This window comes from Amblyomma americanum, chromosome 8 (genome assembly GCF_052857255.1).
Source record: "Amblyomma americanum isolate KBUSLIRL-KWMA chromosome 8, ASM5285725v1, whole genome shotgun sequence".
Taxonomy (NCBI): domain Eukaryota; kingdom Metazoa; phylum Arthropoda; class Arachnida; order Ixodida; family Ixodidae; genus Amblyomma; species Amblyomma americanum.
In genome coordinates this window covers 24,200,285-24,222,570 of record NC_135504.1, presented here as the reverse complement: position 1 = coordinate 24,222,570, position 22,286 = coordinate 24,200,285, and positions in this window count along the sequence as shown.

Here is a 22,286-nt window from a genome sequence, read left to right as displayed (position 1 = left end):
TGGAGCGGCTCATCGCGAGCTATGATTCCCTCAAACTAACAGAAAAATCCAGAGGAGAGGCCTGATAGCTCACCTCTACTTGAATGAGAAAACATCAGCGGCTGATCTCTTCGTCAACAAAGGCTGCTCCACGCGAACGGCGCACAGAGAGCGCAGTCAGTCAATCAGTGAATGAGGTATACGGTCTGTTTTTGTTTCGCATTCTTAAAACTCCTTTCCACCTTTTCTGACTTTTCAGGTTGACAACTTCTTGGAATACTGCACACGGAGGTTCATTCAAGGGACTGAGTTCCGCTTAAGAAGCCGCATTCAGATCCATGCGTATTGTACCTATGTTAGCAGAGGACAGACGTATGCCCAGTAAGATTTGAGCGGCTTATGGTGAGCTACGATTCCCTCAAACTAACAGAAAAATCCAGAGAGGCCTGATAGCTCACCTCTACTTGAATGAGAAAACATCAACGGCTGATCTCTTCGTCAACAAAAGCTGCGCCACGCAAACGACGCACAGAGCGCAGTGAGTCAATCAGTGATTAAGGTATACGGTCTGTTTTCATTTCGCATTCTTAAAAATGCTTTTCCACCTTTTCTCACGTTTCAGGTTTACAACTTCTTGGAATACTGCTCATGGAGGTTCATTCAAGGGACTGAGTTCCGCTTAAGAAGCCATTTCAGATCTATGCGTATCGTACCTATGTCAGCAGAGGACAGATCGTATGCCCAGTAAGATTGGAGCGGCTTATGGTGAGCTACGATTCCCTCAAACTAACAGAAAAATCCAGTGGAGAGGCCTGATAGCTCACCTCTGCTTGAATGACAGAACATCAACGGCTGATCTCTTCGTCAACAAAAGCTGCGCCACGCGAACGACGCACAGAGCGCAGTGAGTCAATCAGTGATTAAGGTATACGGTCTGTTTTCATTTCGCATTCTTAACAATGCTTTCCACCTTTTCTGACTTTTCAGGTTGACAACTTCTTGGAATACAGCACACGGAGGTTCATTCAAGGGACTGAGTTCCGCTTAAGAAGCCATTTCAGATCTATGCGTATCGTACCTATGTCAGCAGAGGACAGATCGTATGCCCAGTAAGATTTGAGCGGCTTATGGTGAGCTACGATTCCCTCAAACTAACAGAAAAATCCAGAGGAGAGGCCTGATAGCTCACCTCTACTTGAATGAGAAAACATCAGCGGCTGATCTCTTCGTCAACAAAGGCTGCTCCACGCGAACGGCGCACAGAGAGCGCAGTCAGTCAATCAGTGAATGAGGTATACGGTCTGTTTTCATTTCGCATTCTTAAAACTGCTTTTCCACCTTCTTTTGTCACGTTTCAGGTTTACACCTTCTTGGAATACTGCACATGGAGGTTCAGCCAAGGGACTGAGTTCCGCTTAAGAAGCCATATTCAGATGGAGACATGAATTTCTTCTCCCAAATGCCTGGTTACGTCGCTGTTAATATGTATGGTATTGAATACTCCTGACTGCACTGCAATCGCTGTCTCTTTATTATGGGGAGAGCCGTTACAGAGACCTTAGCCCGAGTGGTCGTATAACTCAGGCCCGTTGTTTTTGCCATTGGCGTAGAATTCCGCAAGCCAAGGGAGCCGAATAAGATGAATGAGAAGCAAAAAGAGAAATACACGAATGACGATGGATTTGCTTAGTTAGGCTTAATTCGATTTAGGTGCGCTAGCACTTTGGTTCCCACTTCAGTTCTGGTGTTCGGATCCACAGTTCGTGGATGGAATTTTTTGGATAGCGATAATGGGTTGATGTTCATATGCCGAATTGGCCACTCTCTAACTTACATTAATAGATCCCCCGGGTGTCCTCATACCACTCCTGGGTTAGTGGTCAGCGGATAAGCGATGCACCACTGCCCCCTGCAATGGCAGGTGCTGCCATCGGTGGGGCTTGGGAGACCCAGGTTGCTTCTCCCGAACAACCTTTAACTATCAATCATTAATTTAACTGCCACCTGCCACGGTGCGCAGATTGCGCATAACCCACTGGCGAGGTAGGCAGCCAGCCACAAAACATGTTTCAGGCAAACAAATACAACAGCTGAATACGGAGAATGGCCGCTAAGTGCTAGCGGGCTAGCGCCGAGTTCCGGCCGGGAAGGGATAGGGCGCTCACATTTGCCATCACCGCTTTCATAGCTGGGTAGGGGGCGTGATCCGCTTCTACCGTTTATACCACGCCTGCGTCTTGACGGTGGCGTTGCTGCTGGTGTTTTCACTTTGCTTACCGTCGTTCTACACGCGAGCAGAAACAGTGGTGCACATTGTGGGCACTAGGGGGACCAGGAGGTGAGCTCGGATCTCCCGAAGGAGGGTGCTCTTCATCCGCGTCGTGCCACACTGGTGAACACTAAGCACTTGGAGGATGTGAGATCAGCTGGTCTAAGTGGTTGTAAGCCGGGGACAATTGGAACAGAGATGAACCTCGATCAGTTCTTCTATTGTTACGTGCATGCTTACCGCTACGAGTTTCTCCGCAGTGGTTGTTCGCGGGATTCCTAGTGCACTTTTATGAGATCCCCAGAAGAGACGATCAGGTTTGGCTCGGTCGCTGACGTACGGCTTCGTATAGGCTGCCACGTAATAGACTAGGCAGAGTGCAATGGCTACACCAAGCCGGATGAGGTTCCCTTCATTCATGCCAGTGATGCGTTGTGGTGGTTTGCTGGGCGGCGCCCTTGTCTCCGCTGTGGCAGTTTATTTTGGATAAGCATATGTCCAGCAGTCCAACCATGGGGACGCCATGTATTGGGTTGTCATTCCCATCCAGGTAGATACGGGTGGGAACTCTGTATGAGGATCGGCCCCTTCATGATGGTCGGTCCCGGCACTGGGCCGACTTCAGAGGTGCGGTGCACTCGTCCGCACCTAGATGGGGGACACAGCGAACGCGAGCAGTATGCGAAGTGTGAATGGCAGAAACGATCCACACAGCCCCACAAGGCTTATGACGCGAGCAGGGCTTTAGAGAACCGTGACGGAAATGCAAGTAGTTCCTGCATTTGCAGGTAGATTGGGAACAAATGTCGCGGAGCACCGCAGTGGTTTTGCGCTTTTTTTTTTAGAATAACAAGTTTAACTACAGGCGGAGTGCATAAACAAAAGGAATGGGTGAAAAACGCCTGTGAGGTTAGAATAATGCATATTTGAAGCTTTAAGATAGCACAGATGTTTTTCTTGTGTGTTCTATAGTTCGTCCCCGAAGAGCCTTTAGGACTTTGCTGTTGGCGGCATCATGACCACACGCAACGATGGGGGCGGGGGCAGCACAAACTAACGGCGAAGTAAACGCTGCGCCAAACAGCTTCTTAGGTGTTCTTCCAAGCGTCCGAAAGGGGCCCTAAAGTGGGAGGAGGTTACATAGTCATCACCGCTGTCCACATTCACATTCTATATTGTTTCCCAATGTTTCAAAGCAGGGTTAACTTGCCTCCAATTTTTCCTATCACAGATGGTAAAAGGAAGTTGGCGTTCAAGGTGAGCACTCTCGAGATGACCATGCGCCCTCCTCAGTCAGAAATCCTCGTCAACGCAGATATGGACAAGATGTTCGTGCAGGAGACAAGGAATTGCAAGCGCAAGCTGCGGCGGGTCTTTGAGAATGAATACGAGGACTTACTTGTGAATCAAATGGTATACTTAGTAAGGCCTGCAGAGACATTTCAGCATGTCCTTTTCTCAAAAACACAATAAAGTTCAAATGAAGCAGCATTTAAGTAATTTATGTGTCCCTCTTGGAATCATGGGGTCATGCAATAACGAGATTGAAATTCTTCCAGAAGAAAATACAGAATCTGGGGGAGGGGGGAGACAAGCTTCGTCTTGAGGGCATGAAGCGATGGCGTTAAAGGAGCTGCGAAACACCGGCCGTCTAGAGCGGCCCGAGGGCCCGTCGCTGTCCTGCTCAACACCACTCCCCCTCCACCCACCCTCACCTAATCCACTGATGTGGGTCTAAATAAAGTTATTACCAACCAACCAGCACGTTCAATCACTTCATTGTGTTGTCGGGAAGACATGAGCCAAATAACACTTCTACACGCCGCAGAAAACCCCCAATCACACACTCCGTCATCAAGTTGCTGCTCTCAGCACTTACGTAAAAGATTTTAGACTTGTTGGCTGCCAAAGAAAACTTTGTATGATCCTGATGCTAACAATCTCGTTATGCACGCCAAATAACCGGGGCGCACATTGGACGCGCGATAGACCATGCGAACTCCAGCAGTCCTCAGTGCTGTTATGACTTGGTAGCATGGGAAATTGACACCCGTCATTTATACCTCAACGACACAATAACCTTTGTTGAAAATAAAAGAAAACACTGATATAAAAAAACCTTCCAATGCAAAATGGCTTTTCCCTCCACGATTTCACGAAAAAATACAAGGGGTTCACTTCAGCATTCAGACGTGCGGAAATGCGAAAACATTTAGAGTACTGCACGTGTCGGCATCTAAGAATGAACTGAGAGGAAGAGACGCAACTAGTTGTCGAGATATGTTGTGTTTTTTTTTTGTCTTCTGTGACGCCATCAACTCGTCGACAACTTCCTGTTTAGATACGTTCCTATGCTTTGCTTCTCCAAACAGGATTTTTTCGAGCCCTCGACTACTAAAATTCTTTAGTAAAAGCGCACAAAGAGCTGGGATAAACCATGGGCATTCTTGGAATATTTACTGCTTTTTAGAGCTAGGCTAAGCGATTTTGCAGCCTTGTCTTTTTGCAACAAGCTGCTATAAGCTTTAAACATGAGTGTGGAAATTAAAATCGTCGTTTTTTAGCCAGAAAACAAAGGTCAAGGCGTGCGTACTTCGTCCCTGCAACTTCGCAACCACAGTGGGCTGTTTATAAGCGTGAAATCCTTTTAGATCCCGTTACCGGTGCTCCGCGGGTGACCTTAGTGCCAGAACGGAGAGAGAACACGGAGACTAGCCTAAACGCAATTGGGCTCAACTTTCCGCCTACCCTCCAGTGCCTGCGTGCTGTGCTGCTGTGAGAGCAGCGCATGCGTGAGCAGTGTGATGCTAGTCACGTGGTGGGCGGAGCCAGCGCGCGACACGAAGGAGCCTACAGCTCTGTACTGCAGCCGACCGGCGCACGTTTATTCCTGCTCGTGAGTCGTCAGCGCCGCACTCTTCGACCAAGAAATAGCGCGAGCTTTCTGTTATTGTCGACCGAACCACCGAATTCCTCGGGCAGCAAGTCCTTCCTGGCCTACGTGCGATCGTGCCCAAGAAAAAGAGGGCGAGCAGAAATCTCGTCCGCGTCATAGGAGGCGCCAAAGATGTCCCAGAGGACGTCCATCGATTCCTTAGCCATGGACCTAAGTTCGCTGCGGAGCCTTTTAGGTCTGCGCCCGATCTGCTGACCATGGTCAGGCAAGTGTCCAGGCTGGCCCCCAAGGGGCTAGCGGAACGCTGCTTTGCGGATGGTGTGAATATTGTATGGCGAAACTGTACTGCAGGAAACAGGTTTCCGTTAAAAAAAAAAAGCCATTTCGTATTTCCAAGAGAACGAGTTGTCTTTGCTTGTCGCCTACAGAGAAGGAGTGTTTGTGGTCCTACGGAAAAGCGTCCATGTGTCTAAGGCTGATGAACCTGTCCTGTCTCTTTAAGAAATGCCCTGATTCCTCTGTAGCCAAGATAAGAAGCACATGAAAAAGATTATGCCAGCACTTAAATCTAGTGAGGCTCTCTCGAGCAATACAGAATAATAAGAATTCTCGTCTAGAAATGTACTTCACAGTAAAAACGCGTAAAGTATGGTACCCTCTGCACGTCACAGTTTCCGAGAAAAAGACCTGGCAAAAAGATACTGCATTATTCTTACAAAAGAAGCTCAACTTGATCCCCACTAATTATCCTTTCCGAGTGAAAAATGCAGAATAATCTATGGGTTTTCTGAGGGACAATCGTAGCAAGGCTCTTCAAGGGTTCTTCATTGATGCTAAAGATTTATTTCATTCAATTCCTCAGGACAGCCTCATGAGATGCGTACGCGACGCCATTGATTACTACAGAGCAGTAGCCTTTCAAAACGAGTGTGGCATCTCTGTTGAAGGCTTTTTGGAGTTGCTCTTAGTCTACCTGAGGTCTACGATCGCTGAGTGTAATGGTTCGCGTTTCGTTCAGAAGGATGGCGTTTGTATAGGATCTTGCATTGCTCCTGTGTTCAGTGACCTTTACCTTGCCATGCACCACCGAGCGTTGAGGGCCAACCTTGAGCAATCATGTGTTCTAACAGTCCTCAGATATGTAGATGATTATCTGGTTCTTTTAGATTGCAGCAGCGTTGGTTTTCTATTAAAAGTGGCTCAGGTCTTGAGTGTCTTTGAGATGACTTTGGCACCTCTTGCATTAAGCCTGAGATTCCTGCCAATAGTTCCATTCGATTCCTCGAACGTAGACTTTTTTTCACGCCTGAGCACATCTGCTGGGCTTTCGACCCAAGGGGCGAACACCTATCCTGTCATATGACTCTGCACACTCGAAGCTGGCAAAAAGAAATTGTTCAGTCGAGCATAAAATGGAGGAAAGTTTTGCTACCCAAGTCTGCAGGCTCACTCATTCAGGCTATCCACATCAAATTCTTACCCCTGTAGCGGAAAAGATGTTAAGGAGCACCAGGCGAAGATGAACCAACGCTGCAGCGGAAGTGCAACAGCAAAATAATAAGGTAGGCGTTATTCCCTATATGCAAAATATCTCCCACAGCCTTAAAAAAATAGGTAAAATGGCAGGTGATGTTTTTTCGGCCCCCCAGTGCCTTTCCTGGCTGTGCCGGAGAATAAATTCCGTGCCGAAGAAGAACACCGGTTCCACAACACGCCACAGAGACCCGCTGGTGTCATTTGCCGAGGGAGTAGTGTATTCTGTTCCTCTGACATGTGGGAAGGCGTAAGTCAGCCAAACAGGCCGATGTATCAACGAACGGCTAATAGAACATTGAAGGCACCTATCTGGAACTTCACTCAGGAACCTACCACACCACTGTAGGGAATGCGAGCACGAACTAGGCCCTGATGAAATGTGCGTCCCTGTGTCTGAAAAAAACCACGATTGTAAAGAAATGCCACAATCAGATGACTCGTGAAATAAGAGAAGCAGCCAAGATTTTAAATCTTCAGAGTTAATGTGCCAGTACGACCTCTGTTTTAATTTCAAAGAAGGATACGGCATTCCTGTCTAGTTTTAAGTGATTTTACCTTCCTTCACCCACCGTTCATAGTAACCATCCTATGCCTTGTCTTCCCCCTATAGTATTCAAATTTTAGCTTCTCAGTTGCCACGTTTATTTTATTGTATAGCCGTGTTCATTGTTGGCGGTCACTGCTTCCATGTTACGCTTCTTGTAGTTTTTTTGCCTTTACGGCATTTTAAGGTTGCGTCTACCTTTCTTTAGCTTTTAATGACATGCTCGCTTGCAGGTGTTTTTTTTTTGGTATTTAACGCATTTCGTCATCCTCCTCGACTTTCGTAAAGCAGTGTTTTCTTGTTGGCTTTCATGTGCATCATGTTTTTTTTTTATCGGATCCATGCTCTTAGCGCTTCCTTATTGCCTTTTGTCGTGTTCTCTTTTTCACTGTTAGGGGTGTGGTTTTTCGTGTCGCGTTTTTGTTAGCGCCTTTTCGTTGTTTACGTCGAAAAAGAGGGGAAAGAATTTCTTTGCGCAACTTTATTGCGCTGCTTGTTTTTTCACCTCTCTGGGGTTAGCTTGTTATTCGTTCGTCTGTATAGTACGACACTTTGTTCGTGCCGTTTTGATCCTGTTGATTGACGCGTGCTTCAATTTCCCGGGTTTTTTCCTGGTGGGTGGGGGCTCTGTCTCAGGGTATATATGTAAATGTTTTGCGTTTTTCCACAATAAAATTGCAGTTCAGCGCTCGCTTGTCTTTGTCCTGCGTTCCTTCGTCCGCGTCTTCTTGCGCTGGTAAAACATCGCGAATCGTGACGTGTGAGCGAAGCGAGAGCGTCGCGCTGTTGGGTAATCTGCAACTGGTATCGTTTGGAGCCGTGCTGCCATCCTTCGTCACGGCGCGGAAGCCGTTGTAAACATTTAGAGGGACACTGAGGAGAACTCCATTAATTTTTTTTTGTTAGCAAAATTTGATAGTTCGTCATTTCATGGCTTCGTTGCCGCTTGTCCGGGCGCGAAAGGTGCATTTATTTCAAATAAATTTGGATTCGAAGATGAAAAAGTTTTTCCCGCCGCTCTGATTCAAACTCGGGGAACTCTTATGACGCCACGGCAACTCTTATGACGTCTCAGAATGGAGTGACGTGACACGTGACGTAAACGCAGACTCCGTGATTTCTGACGGCTAGCGGTTCGATGGGCAACCTTCCTTTGCCAGCCTCAGAGATTCGCGATTTCCGTGACGTAAGGAAAACTCCAAGGTGGCGCCTCTTGTCCTAGGAAGTCATCACGCTTGTACTTGCGAGATTGGCCTGTGGCGGCGATACCTGTATTTTGGTTCTTGCTATTTTCTACAGTACAAGAGCTTTGTTTTCATTAAGAGTGGCGTTTTTGTGATCAGGAGTTGCTATTCTATCTATACAAGCCAACTTCAATTTCTCCTCAGTGTCCCTTAAAGGGGCCATGACATGGTCGCTCTTCGTATTGCAGTTTTGTACTTCAGCAACTGATACAAGAGCCTAAGGTTCAATTTTTAAAATCTTGGTGCCCAGGACGCGCTGTATATTAAAAAAAATCGGAACGAAATTCAAACCAGGAAATTCCTCCCACTGGCAGCGACCGCCATATTGAATGCTCTCGTGACGTCACAAGGGCATAGACGGAGCAACGTCGTCTGCTGTCGTTGCTGCAATGCGGGCAGCGAGTTCTCTGTCCCCCAGCTGCATTTTCGCGGGGGATCGAAGCAGCGGTCGTCCCTCATGTATAGGTGCCTGGTGCCGCAATAGCGAAAACAGTAACGTAGTTTTTCTTCGGTGTGTGCACGGTCCGGTCACACTAGGCCGATGCGACGCCGATCGACGGTCGGTGGGCTGGTCGGTACGCAGATACCGTCGATGACATGCGCTGATGTATACTGGTGTGTCACGCTAGGTCAACGACGACACCACTACGACCAACAAACGCGTATCGTAGTGGACAGAGTGAGCTTAGTGGGAACAAGAAGAAAGTGGGGGGCAGGGGGGATAATGTATATGACATTCTATAAACTTCAAAAAGTTAAACTTACTGGACCTCACGCTAGCCACGGTGACACACGCGACGTGCGTGCAACAGAGCATATGTGGTTTAAATCGATGCTTGCGCATAGAACCGAACGTCGAGGCAAGCGCCACATGCAGGCAAAAAAAACTGCACGGCGCCGCCGCTCGTCGCCCGGGATTGTGCCGAGCGAAAGCTTCACGCTCTGTGTGCGACGACCTGAAAAATTGTTCACGTGTGTGCCTTATCCGCACCGATAAAAGCGCAATAGGCAGTTGCATTTCATATCTTCACACTTTACTTCGGCGGACGGTGGACCGCCCCTATTGTGACGAGGCCTAGCGAGTCCGCAGGATTCGTGCGTGTGATTTCGGCGATTGCGGGAAGCGAATTCAGAAGTTTTAGAGCCTGTAAATAGCCGTCTAGCATATTTTTGGCAACAGTGATGTCAAAATTACTGCTGTGTACATCGCGGGACGCGCGTACAGTAAGAGAGAATTGACGGTGTGACCCGGTCTGCAGAGCATGTGTTGAAGGCAACCGGCAGCAGCTGTCGGCGTCGACTGTGGAAAACAAATTTGGCTGTGTTCATCAATGCTAGTGGTTCCCGAACGTATTTTTAGGCAAATCGATTTAAAAGCAAGTATTGGTGATATCGGAGGAAGCAGGTACAATTAGGAGGAAGCACAGTTCCAACGAGAAGAGTTTCCCAAGCAGGAGATTAGCATCATCGGCTCTTAATTTAGCGCTTTCGTACTGCGTAAACGACCAAAACTACAATTTCTGAGCAAGAGTCGATAATATTTAAGATAAGGAGAGCCCACCTTGTGTTTCATGCCAAGAAAACGAGCAGTACTGTTTATGCACACCTATGTAAACAGCCAAACCGCGGGGCTGCAGTTCTCCCCTACAAAAATATCTTTAGACAGTTCATAGACAGTCTTTAGACTTCAGTCTATGAAGTCCATAAACTTTATATAGAGAAATCCTATGCACTAGTTTATAGACAATCTATAGACTTATGGCGATACACTTCTGGCTGACTTGTCCGCAGACAAATGTCTACTGAAACTAATAGAGAGAAACTATGGAGAGTCTATAGAAGATATATAGTCTTACGGCCATACATTTCGTGTAGATTTCTGTCTACAGGCAGTCCACATAGAAAAGTCTACTAGTTCACTAAACAAAGGTCTATAGACTCTCTAGAGACATTCCATAGATATATGGCATGGCAGTGCCATAGATCTTTCTCTATAGACAGGCTATAGACCTCTGTCTACAAAACCTCAATTAGACCATTGTACATTGACTGTGTATAGACAGTCTACAACCGTTGAAAAATGTCACCACACAGTTTTCAAAAATGGCATGGCTATCAGTACACTTATAAATTAAGATATTTCCAAGCTATCCAGGTTGGGAACATGCAGTACATACACCATAAGAATGCAACGCAATATACAAAAAATATTGAGAGTAACGGAGCGCCTAGTTTCCTCAGAAGCATTCTTGCAGCCTGTTATCTGCAGTCAATCATCCAGGCATGTTCATCTGTACAGCGCAAAGGATAAAAATATAACGGTAACAAATAAAATTCTACTCCATCTCTACACGCGTGATTTAGAAAGCAAGGCATATCTTGGCTATCTCATTCTAGAAAGGTAATTTTGATTGTTTTGGTTTGGTTTTAATCGGTTCAAAGACCCAAGGTGACTCGGGCTAAGAGGGACTTTTATTTGAGAGTTTATTGGCGCAAGGGCGACTAAGAACAAAGAGCGACGAAGCAATGTTCATTTAAACGTAGTTTACTAGTAAAAATCATGTATTTAAGAAATGCAGCGCGCATAAACAAGAAAAGAGTAAAAATCCACTGTAAATGGCTGGAGCGAAATAACAGCGAAATATTGTTACTTAAAACGGGGTCTAATCATGGCGGTAAAAGTAAAATGAAATGGAGGCTGAGTGTAGGGCGCAGCCAAGAGCAAGAGGGCGAGGAGTTGTCTCCCACCGTGCATGGCTACGGCGCCTCCTTGTCTGTGACAGGGTACCCTTTAGATGATGTAATATGAAAAAAACTATGAAAACTAAAATTTCAATGCTTTTTAAATACTCTAAACTCTGTCGAATGTTATCATAGATTCATCACCTAACAGAAGAGATGGATGGAATGGTACGTGACATTTGAAAACGTTTACAAAATGAGTATGACTATGCGTTTCATACAATGGGCAGGTTAAAACAATGTGAATGACTGCAACCGGGCAATGTTTATGAAGGCAATCCTTTCCTTCTTTTATGTTCGGCTTTATGAGGTGCATTTTATTATTTTGTTCATGGTTCCATTCAACCAGTCATTTTGATTTCAGCGCTCGCTTAATGGTTCCTTTATAGTCCTGCTAGGGAATCCTCATTTTGTTGACGTCGCTCCTGGCTGCATTTCCTGCCACGGTGTCTGCGAGCTCGTTTCCAGGAATCCCAACATGGCTTGGAATCCAGCAAAAATGTACATTGTACCCGCTATCGCAAGCTGATGAGTTTTTGCAAGATATAGAATAAAAGAGGGTTTTTTTATCTATCTTCCGAGCTAATTACAATCATGGGACTTCTGAATTCTGAGTATATTACTGCGTTTTTATTGTGTTGATTACTAGTGTCTTCAAGTGCTCTTAATTTTCTATATAATTCCGCAGTGTACACGCTTGGTATGAGGGTGCTGTAGGGAAAGAGCCTGAGGATAATTTCAACCACCTCGGCTTCTTTCATGTGCACTCACATCGCATAGTACACGGGCCTCTAGCGTTGTTTCGCCTACATAAAATGCGACCGGCGAGGCCGAGATCCAACCTTTGTCTTTCAGGTCACCCGACGATGACAACCACTGAGCCATCGTGCCGATTTCATCATTACGGCGAATATGCATCGCAAATTCTAAATGGTTTTCATAAAGCATTGTAACAAAGACTCAATCGCTCGAGCAATCTCCAAATACTGACACTGTATGGCACTCTTTTTACATTGGAGATAAGACTTCGAAGATTGGTTTATGGGTGTTTAACGTCCCAAAGCGACTCAGGCTATTAGGGACGCCGTAGTGAAGGGCTCCGGGAATTTCGACCACCTGGGGTTCTTTAACGTGCACTGACATCGCACAGTACACACGCCTCTAGAATTTCGCCTCCATCGAAATTCGACCGCAGCGGCCAGGATCGAAAACTTCGAAGAATTGTTGCACATATCAGCAATGACTCCCTACGAGCTGTTGTGAATGGCACACCCATAAAATGCACATTCAATGTTCCTTGGATAGGGATCTCAACAGGACAATATTGCAGCCTTTATTCTCATACCCGCTATTAAACACGCGCTTCAAAATGCCCTACGTGAAGGCTCACGCCAATACTCGAACGGGCCCAAGCCACGGAAAACCTGCCAAGCAGACGCGAACCAGTTCACTGCAGTTTTGCGCCCATAACTTGAAGCACAAGTACGGAACAGCGTTGTCATGCATCACCGCGTTCTGGTAGAAATAAGCGGGTTGCACCGCTTCTGTGCCGCGCGCATTTTCCAGAAAAACTCGAGCAGCACAGTGGCATGCAGCTGCGCCGTTTCGAAAGCAAGCGTGAGCTTCAGACAACATATGCATTACTGTCACGATGAAATGCCATCTCAAATTCATTTAGCTTCTCCATCAAGTGCCACCGTTATCGCTAAGTAAAGAGGCAGTTCATGCATGCAGGTACCCTAACCTAAGACTGCTAGAAATATCACCGAAAGAAACGAACACGCTCCAAATAACTACTTCAATGAAACAACGTCTTCAACCGAAAGCGCAGCCATAATAACGCAGCGCGAGTTGAATTGCATTCGTTTGCGCAAATAAGCCGCGAGCTACATTGGCGTTTTCGTAATGTAGCAGTCTGAAATCAGAGACGCATACTCTTCCTCTCGCACAAATGCTGTTGGGGAAATTTGTGCACGCGTGAGCGGGTTTCATGAACGAGTCTCGCGGAATGAAATGTAAGCTATTTACTCTCAAAGCGACTTTTACTCAGCTTTCAAAATGAAGAGCGCAAAGGCCAGCGGCTGCGGCCAGCGCGGGATGGACGAATCCATGCATGCGCAACGTAAGGGGAGACGGGATGCAGCTTGCAAGTCCGTCTCGGTGCTTGTGCCATCATCAGCACGCTTAAACACGAGCGCTCCGCAGAGTGGCTTGGACCTGCTTGTACTGACGCCAGCGCCGCGAAGTGTTGGGCGCTGCTGCCGAGATGATGTTTCGGTATGTTTGAGGCGGCTGAGCGGCTCGATTTGACTGCTCAGCTCGTCTTTCCCCCTGTATGGCCGCCGGGGCGAGTGAGCTCAGTTTTGTCATGTTTCACTAGTGGCTGCTGTCTCACGCGGGCCCAGAAAACACGTTGCGGTTTGCTTATCTCGACAAATCTGCATTGGCTGCCACAGCTAGGGTGCCTTTCGAGGTTGGGCTCAAAGCTGCCGCTTGAAAGAAGTGAAGATGTGGAAAAGCAGAGCAAACGCGGGTTTGTGGCGGTTGTAAAGGGTGGGCAGTAAATGTGCAAATCCTGTGGCATCGTTGTGCGGGTTCTTCATTTCTTATATTCTAGAACAGCGCGCACCGTAGACTTCCCGCGGGTTCCTGCTTAGTCCACACTGCACTGAAGATCCAGTGCAGGGGCGTAACAGCTGTGCGTGTCCTGAGCAAGAAAGATACGTGGGTGTGATTCAAACATAGCTTTTCGTGCCTAGTTATAAGCTAAAAGCGCTACTGGCTTCTTGACGGATAAGAAACCGACTCTTCACGAAGACTTGGTTTGGTTTTATGATGTTTAATGTCCCAAAGCGACTCAGGCTATAGATGCCGTAGAGATAAAGCCGAAGCGGAGGCCTGAGGATAATTTTATCACATTTAGTTCTTTAACGCGCCCTGACCTCGCATAGAAGACTGGCGTCGGGCGTTTCACCTCCATCGAGACGGTACCGCTTCGGCTGAGATCGAACCCGCGTCTTTCGGGTAAGCCGACGAGCACCATAACCACTGATCAACTGGAGCCCCTCCACTCGTTTAGGTTAGTTTATTTGTAGCTTTTAACGTAGAAGACAGCTTATAGCGCGCAGTTTCTTGAATGTCAGGGAAGTACTAATCCCATTACGAGAAACGCCTGCGATGTGTGTGTATGTCCTCGAGATGGTACAAGAAATCTCAGCGATGGCCAGAAAAAAGGTGAAGTCATCAAGCTGTCGCAGGACGCGCACAGCAAGCCAAGCACCGCCACTACAGACAATCCTATTCATGCAGTTCGTCTATACATGCCCGCCACTGGCCGATCTTCATGTGGCGCCATTGAGGTGGTGACATTTATACCAAAATTTCGAAGCAACATTTCCTCGTACAGCGTTCCCAGTGGTGTCATACATGCATGCTTGTGTGTGTGCATGGTGCCTAATCTTAGACGGATTGCCTGACAAACTCAATTCGCAAACCGCAACCAAATCTCTGTGCCTGCATTACATGCTTTCGCATTCCCACACGTAAGCAGTCTTCAGTGTTTCAATAGTAATAAAAAATTAATATAGATTAGCCCAGCTAATCAAGAATATACAAAGCGAAAAGCGAGATTGAGGTGTCCACTGAACCACGGAGCCGGTTTTGCGCCTTTCATTTCGTGAAAATTAATGGAGTTTGCAAAGTTGTCAACGCCACTGAACTCTATGAACACCGTCGGCTCGCTTGTTTTGTTTGGTTTTTTATCCTTTTGCCGCCGTTTAGCAAGCTGTGCCTATCGTGATTATGGCGTTTCAGCCGCTTGTCTAGCCTTGCACTTTTCATATCTTCGCTGCTTTTGAGCAAACTCCCACGCTACCACTTCTGGGTCTTCTTCCATGGCGAAAGGTCAGACGACGGCTGCGGCAGCAGCGACCACCTGCGCTCCGCGTGACGTCACTCGGTTTCGCGCATGCGCAGCTGTGGCAAATCTGTAGTGTGGCTCACGCGAAGCCCGGTGTTGACGAGTCTAGTGAAGCTTTTCGCTCCAATAATAATTAGTCTTGGGGAAAAAGAAATGGCGCAGTATCTGTCTCATATATCGTTGGACACCTCAACCACGCCGTATGCGAAGGGATGAAGGAGGGCGTGAAAGAAGAAAGGAAGAAAGAGGCGCCGTAGTGGAGGGCTCCGGATTGATTTCGACCATCTGCGGATCTTTAACGTGACTGACATCGCACAGCACACGGGCGCCTTAGCGTTTTGCCTCCATAAAAACGCAGCCGCCGCGGTCGGGTTCGAACCCGGGAACTCCGGATGTTTCAGCCGAGTGTTTTTTCATCAGAAAATACCGCCATTGAAATATTAACTGCAGCTTGCCTTTTTGAAAAACTAGCGAAAAAACTCATACAAAACGGCATTGCAAAATTTTATACGTGTTGTTACCTTTAAGCTCATGTTCATAAGAATTCCGCTGTTAATAAGATCGGGAACCAGACTTTTAAGGCACCAAGATGCGACCGGGGCGTCGCATTACCTTATGTGCATTTATAGGCTGCTACCTTTCGATCCATTTCACCTATGGCGAGAGTCTTTCTAATGATCTAAAAAGACAGTTTCGTATCTGACACAATGTCACTTAGCACTTTTCGCTTTTAACTAGGCACGAAAAGATTTATTTGAATCACATCTACGCGTCTTTCTTGCTCGGGACACGCACAGATATTACGCCCCTGCACTGGATCTTGCAGCCAAATCTTCATTTCTTTCAAGCGGCAGCTTTGAGTCCAACCGTCGAAAGGCGCTCGAGCTGTCGCTGGCCATGCAGCCAGCTTTGTCGAGATAAGCAAACCGCAACGTGTTTTCTGGTCCCGCGTGAGACCGCAGCCACGAGTGAAACGTGGCAAAAGTGAGCGCACTCGCCCGCCGGCCAGACAAGAGGAAAGGCAAGCTGTCCAGTCAAATCGAGCTGCTCAGCCGCCTCAAACATACCGAGACATCATTACGGCCACAGCGCCCAACCCTTCGCGGCGCCATGGCGGCAGTACAAGCAGGTCCAGGCCACGCTGCGGAGTGTTCGTGTTAAGCCTGCCGACGATGGTACACGGTTACCGTTCGCGCCAGCAGCGACTTTTATCGAACCAACACACTAGTAGCATTCGTCCGGCGCCGCTTGACTGAAACTTCGACAAACGTCCCCTGCGCCAGTCCATATAGAATTACAAAACAGCTTAGCTGAAACGTCTCTGTCCATCACGTGCGCTGAGGCAGCGTCTGCGCGTAACAAGCAATGCACCCATCTCAATGAACAATACTCCACGGCCTAGACAGACGACGACGCAAATATATAAAAAAACTTAATCCACCTCAGAACGCGACTGTGCGTTTCCGGAGGCGCCATGTAAATCGAGCTCACGCGGCGCTAAAGCATACTTCCATTTCGGTCGTCATTCAGAGACTACGCGATATTACTGACAGTGAATCTACTTTGCAACACGAAGAAGCCAGTACAGGGCTTTGCGTGAGGCAGCGTTCTGTCGCGAGTTTCGCACCGACTGCCTTTCCGCGCATCAGCAACAGCATAGCGGCATTTCACTGCTTATAACGAAGCTTACAAAAGAGGATGGGAAGTTCGTCGCTGCGCAGATAAGCCGTTCTTCACACAAAGCTCCGAGCAGAATCGTTTAGGAGAACAAATTAATAAAACATAATCGTGAAGACTTACCGTGAGTGGACGCCAAAGTTGGGTTTCGTTGAAAACGTTATCCAGCAGAGGACACGCCCATTTCGCCGGCAACATCGACACCGTGACACCGACATGAACATCGACTTGAAGTGTGCGCCGAGGCATCAGCAAGGCGGATTTAAAGTGGTGGCGAAGGCTGGGCCGAAAAGTGGTTTAGCGCGACTGCAGCACAACCAGAGGATGGGGGGCAAAACACTCATATAAAGAAATGATAAAGCTACAAAATTGGAATGTAATCTGCCAATAGAAAAGAAAAAATTTATTAGCACCTTGTTTTATGAAAGAGGTAAGTCATTTTATTAAAACCTGGCAAATTTTGTATTTTTGCAACACTCTTGACCTGCCCCCTATTCATGAGTGTGCGGTGCATTACAGCGCGTCTTTGCAGGCCTTGTTTCGATACCCGGCTAACCCGTCCATAGTGGCGATTTCTTATCGCCAGCTGTCTGCGATGGCGCGCCTGGTAAAGCGTATAAATTTAGCTCGCCGGTCTCAATATGCTCCTTTTGCGAAGTTTTCGTCGTCCTTGCACGTCGCTTCTTTGTCACCGTTCGGTAAGATTTGCACCCCGCTGCACCGCTGCGGCAGTTTTCTCGGTTTTGTCGTTTCCTTCGGCGTGCGGCCAGTGCGAAGTCTTTTTCCGTCTTTGCACGCTTCGCGCTCTTCTTTTGAAGCGCTTAGCGCTTCATTTCAAGATGAGCTTGCGGCATGTGAAGAAACGATGCTCCGTGGTACACTGCGACAGCGTGGATAGTACCATTGATGTCACGCTACACCGATTCCCGCTGGACTTTGACAGGTGTGTCGTCTGCTCTAGGTATGCGCGATAGCTTCGATATGGTTTCGCCGGGCTGTTCGCTCGTGTTTCATAGCTGTAACCCGTTCGTGCGTACTTGGCTTCATGTCTTTTTCAATGTATGGTATTTGCTCCTACGTTGAGCACGTTTGAGGGTGCTAAAGCTGGCTTTAACATTGCCTTGCAGATGTAAACGCACCTGCTATATTCTTTCAGCTGAAGAAATTAAATGTGAAGAATAATCCCAGTGTGCTCTATGGTCTGTGTTGATGCGCCTACTTATGTCATGTTATGTTTGCTTCAATTGAAGCTGTCGTAGCATTGTTTTCTATACTTTTCAATTTCCTAACTGACAACGTTCGTGGCACTTCAGGGCTTTTTCCTATCTGCACTGTGACTATTGAGATGATTAGCCAACTTAAACAATACTGCTTGTGCTGCCTGTGACATGTATTTTTTGTTTGTGTGCCAAGGGTGTGCTCTGTGACTGTATTTGTTTGGTTGCTGCAATAAACAATGAATATGAAACTATGAAAACCATACTTGCCGTACACTCTATTGCGAACTGTGCACTTGAGCCAGTGCTTTATGCATCATACCTTGCATCATACCTTGCTGTACTCAAAAGCTCTCAAAAGTACTAGCACCAGTATTTGCACTACGAATCATGCATGCTTCGCCAGTGTCTGGAAGTGTTGCTGCCTTTCTATGCTGCCCCTCCTTTACCAGTCACTTTCATTGCGTTCCCAATTGCACATTAACAAGGCCATAACTAGCAGGAACTCGAGCACATTTGACTGGCAAAGGTTGGGGCGCGCTGAAAGGCAGCAACCTTCGAGAGGTACGGGCTCGAAAACGCGGATTCTACAGAAAGACCGCTTTATAATTCGCGCCAAAAGCATACGTATGCGTGACGTCATTCTACGTCACGTTTGCGTAGTTTGCCCCCCAAAATTCAGGGGGCGCTGGAGTGCCCACGAGCCGCCATTTTTTGGACCAATGGGCGTCCATGGAGCCTTCGCTACCAGAGTACATCTACCTTGGGTGTCCCCGCGCCGCCGACGCAAATGATCGGCGCGCTCGCCGCGCCATCTGGCATGACGTCACACCACGCGCCTCACCGCGGATAGACCGCGGAGCCGAACCGGTCTGTTGTTTAGCCTTGTTTAATTCTTTTCTCTATCTGAGGCAGATAAGCGTGTCAAGGAACTGAGCATTGAAGCAACACAAAACAAACAGAAGCAACCCTGCTCTCTGCGCGTCTGCGCATGCGTATTGTCACCAGAGAAGGCAACGCGGCATTCCAAAACTTCTTCAAAAGCGCAACATGGCGCAATAACAAGAGGCAACGGTCTCGGAACGTCGGAATCACGACTTGAGGGTCGCGGGCACTGTGGCTGCGGGTGGAATCAGCGATATGCCCAAAACTGCATCAACGCATCGTAATATATCTTAGGTAGAAAAATGTTCTTGCAAAAAAAGTTTTATTTTTTTTTATTCCGGGAAAAGGCCGGTATATAAAATGTTACTTTAAACAAATGCTGATCAATATTGGGAAGAGGGGATTTTACAAACTGTCTAGTCGGAAATGCTTTTGTTATAAATCTACTGATTAGTTAGCAGCTCAAAGGCTGAACCAAGCAAAAGTTGGTCATAGACGAGGTCTCTTTCTTTTTACATAACTAATAATGTATAAACACATTCTCATTAAGAGCAAGTAGAAGTGCGATTAACATACCGAGTATCACTTGCATCGCTGCCGGCTTACCTATTCTAGACGAATTCGCTGACTCTGCGCAATGGAAAAATAACTGAGTGTCACAGACCAGCAGAATGCTCACGTAGAGCAGTAACAGGGTCGCAGCACGGCTGCTTGCGGGGGATCCGTCGAGGTCTCTGTCGGAGCTCGGCCATCGGCAAGCCAAACGAACATTGGAGTTCTAACCCAACAAACACAAGACCTCCTCAAAATCTCCCAGAAATAGCCCATCAGGACATTTGGAATCTCCCCAGGAGGTGCTCATATTTCCCCAAGACATCCAAAATACGTCCCCAGAACTAGCCGTGTCCAAAAAGTTGTGCGTCCCAGGTATAGCCCCAAAAGGTTAATGCTCTATTTCTCGGCTCTTGCTCAATAAAATTATTTCTTCTTTTTCATGCAGACTTCAGGCATCTAAGCGTATATATGTGCCATGTTTGGTTTGGTTTATGGGGGTTTAACGTCCCAAAGCGACTCAGGCTATGAGAGACGTCGTAGTGAAGGGATCCGGAAATTTCGACCACCTGGGGTTCTTTAACGTGCACTGACATTGCACAGTACACGGGCCTCTAGAATTTCGCCTCCATCGAAATTCCGCCGCTGCGGCCGGGATCGAACCCGCGTCTTTCGTTCTAGCAGCTGAGCGCCAAAACCACTCAGCCACCGCGGCGGCTGTGTGCCAAATTTCAGGCACATGCTTGCGTTACAGATGGTGTAATATATCTGTCCAGTCGCGTGAATGCATGCTGGCTAGGCCATTCAGACTTACCTGTTTACGTGAAATGTGCTTTAACACGGTGAAATTTTGGGCTGGTTGGTGCATGATCTTGTGACGGGAGCAACGCCGCACGAGGCAAAGAGAGGCAGGACACGACGCTGAATAATAATCAGATTTTTAATGCACGTTCGTCGAATATATGCATCTCGCTCGTATCAGAAGGAAAAGAAAGAAGCATGAAAAACGCATAAGATGTACACGTGGTAAAATATTAAGACATTGCACGCAGATAATCAATTTCTCTGTCCCGAAGCGCTATTGAAGGTGTGCAGACGCAAACGTCGCTCTTTGGTAGGATGTTGAAGGCTTTTTCAATCTCCCTGGTCAGTTGATCAAAATATGACGGGATGACCATTGTGTTGATAAGCTGCGGACCACATTCATGCTATCTGCAATGTTTTGCTAATTCACTGCTGATGGCGCTTTTTAGGGATCTTTTGCGCTCTCGAAGCCGTTTATTCAAACAGCGCCCTGTTTGACGAATGTATGTGCGTCCACATGACAGAGGTATTTTATAAAGCCCGCTTTTCACACATTTCACACGTTTTTTCCGGTGTTTTTTTTTTTGCGTTGATTTTCTCTTTGCTCGTTGTTGTATTTGGCGCACAGGCTTCATAACTTGTTGGCTGCTGACATGAACACTTTTACATCAGCTCTTGCGCCTACCTTTTCGAGGCTGTGGGAAATGCCATTAATGTAAGGAATGACCGCGTACGGCTTCCTTTATTCTGATGTGGTTGTGACATACTTTCTGCCTCTAAGTGCTTGCAGAATCCGTTCTGCGACACTGGATAGCAGTCTCGTCGGGCACCTGCTGCTTTCAGCCGACGGTTCCGGGTGTCAAAACTGCCTTGAACCTCATGATGACAGGTTCTCGTCAATGCGGTTCTCGTTGCTTTTTTTTCTACCCCCGCTTGATGATCTTCGAGTGCGCAGATGTGTAGGGGAGCAGTCCCTTCTAGCATCGTGGTCCGCACCGCGAGCATATGTGAGCGCCTAGAAAGGCAAGCGTCAAGTGAAGAAATCGCATAACGTTGTTTTCTGGGAGTCCACTCGTTCTTTCTAGTCCTTAGCAAAGCACGTTGCATTGTCCTCAAAAGGACGTTGCATTGTCCTCACCCAATATATTTTAATTTCTCGAAACAGCGAAAGCGGTGGAGGACTAGTCATAGTTACGGTCCCCTACGCATACTTCCCATCTGCATGCTGTGAAAAATAAATGGAAATTTTTATAGATATATTTCGAAATGCAGTGTATAGATTGATTACACACAAAAATAAATTGGGATTGTTGTAGACTTTGGTCCATGGATAGTCATAGACTGTCTATAGGCAAAAGGAAATTGAGGCGGTTAGAGTCCAGGCTGTGGGTGGTCTATAGGCAACATTAAAAGCCTTATGTAGAATAATCTTTACAGGCTGCACAACTAAGATTGTCGTGCATAAAGTCAACAATAAAATTTTAGTAGGCAAATGTGAATAGCGTTAGCTCTTGGGAAGTTGGTGCGTGCTAAAGTTTAAAAAAATGCAGCGTGCCAGCGAAAACACAAGGGCGCATACACAAGATTAAGGATCACAAAAAAACTGCATTTGAGACCACTTCCCTGCGTCTTAGAAAGAAGGAACGGGCATACCTGTAGCGGGCTGATAAGATTTGACATCATTGCAAGTGACAGGTGGATGTCAAGATGCGCATGCGTCGGAAGCTGTGTGCAGCAGTGTCTGTTTCAATAAAGCATGGTTGAAATTCCAGCGTCCGTCCCTATGTGCCACGTTTTTCTTGTGTATGCGTCCTTGTGTTGTCGCTGGCACGTTGTTTTTTTTTTCAAGTTTATTAGGGAAGGGTGTCAAGGAGGGAGGCAGGATCTCGCCGATGCTACCCTAACGCCTGTTTCTAAGAGGTACTCAGAGGCCTGCGTCGCGAACGGTTGGGCATTAGAGTTAATGGATAATCCTTTAATAATTTGCTATTCGCCGAGTACATTGCGTTGTTAAGTCACTCC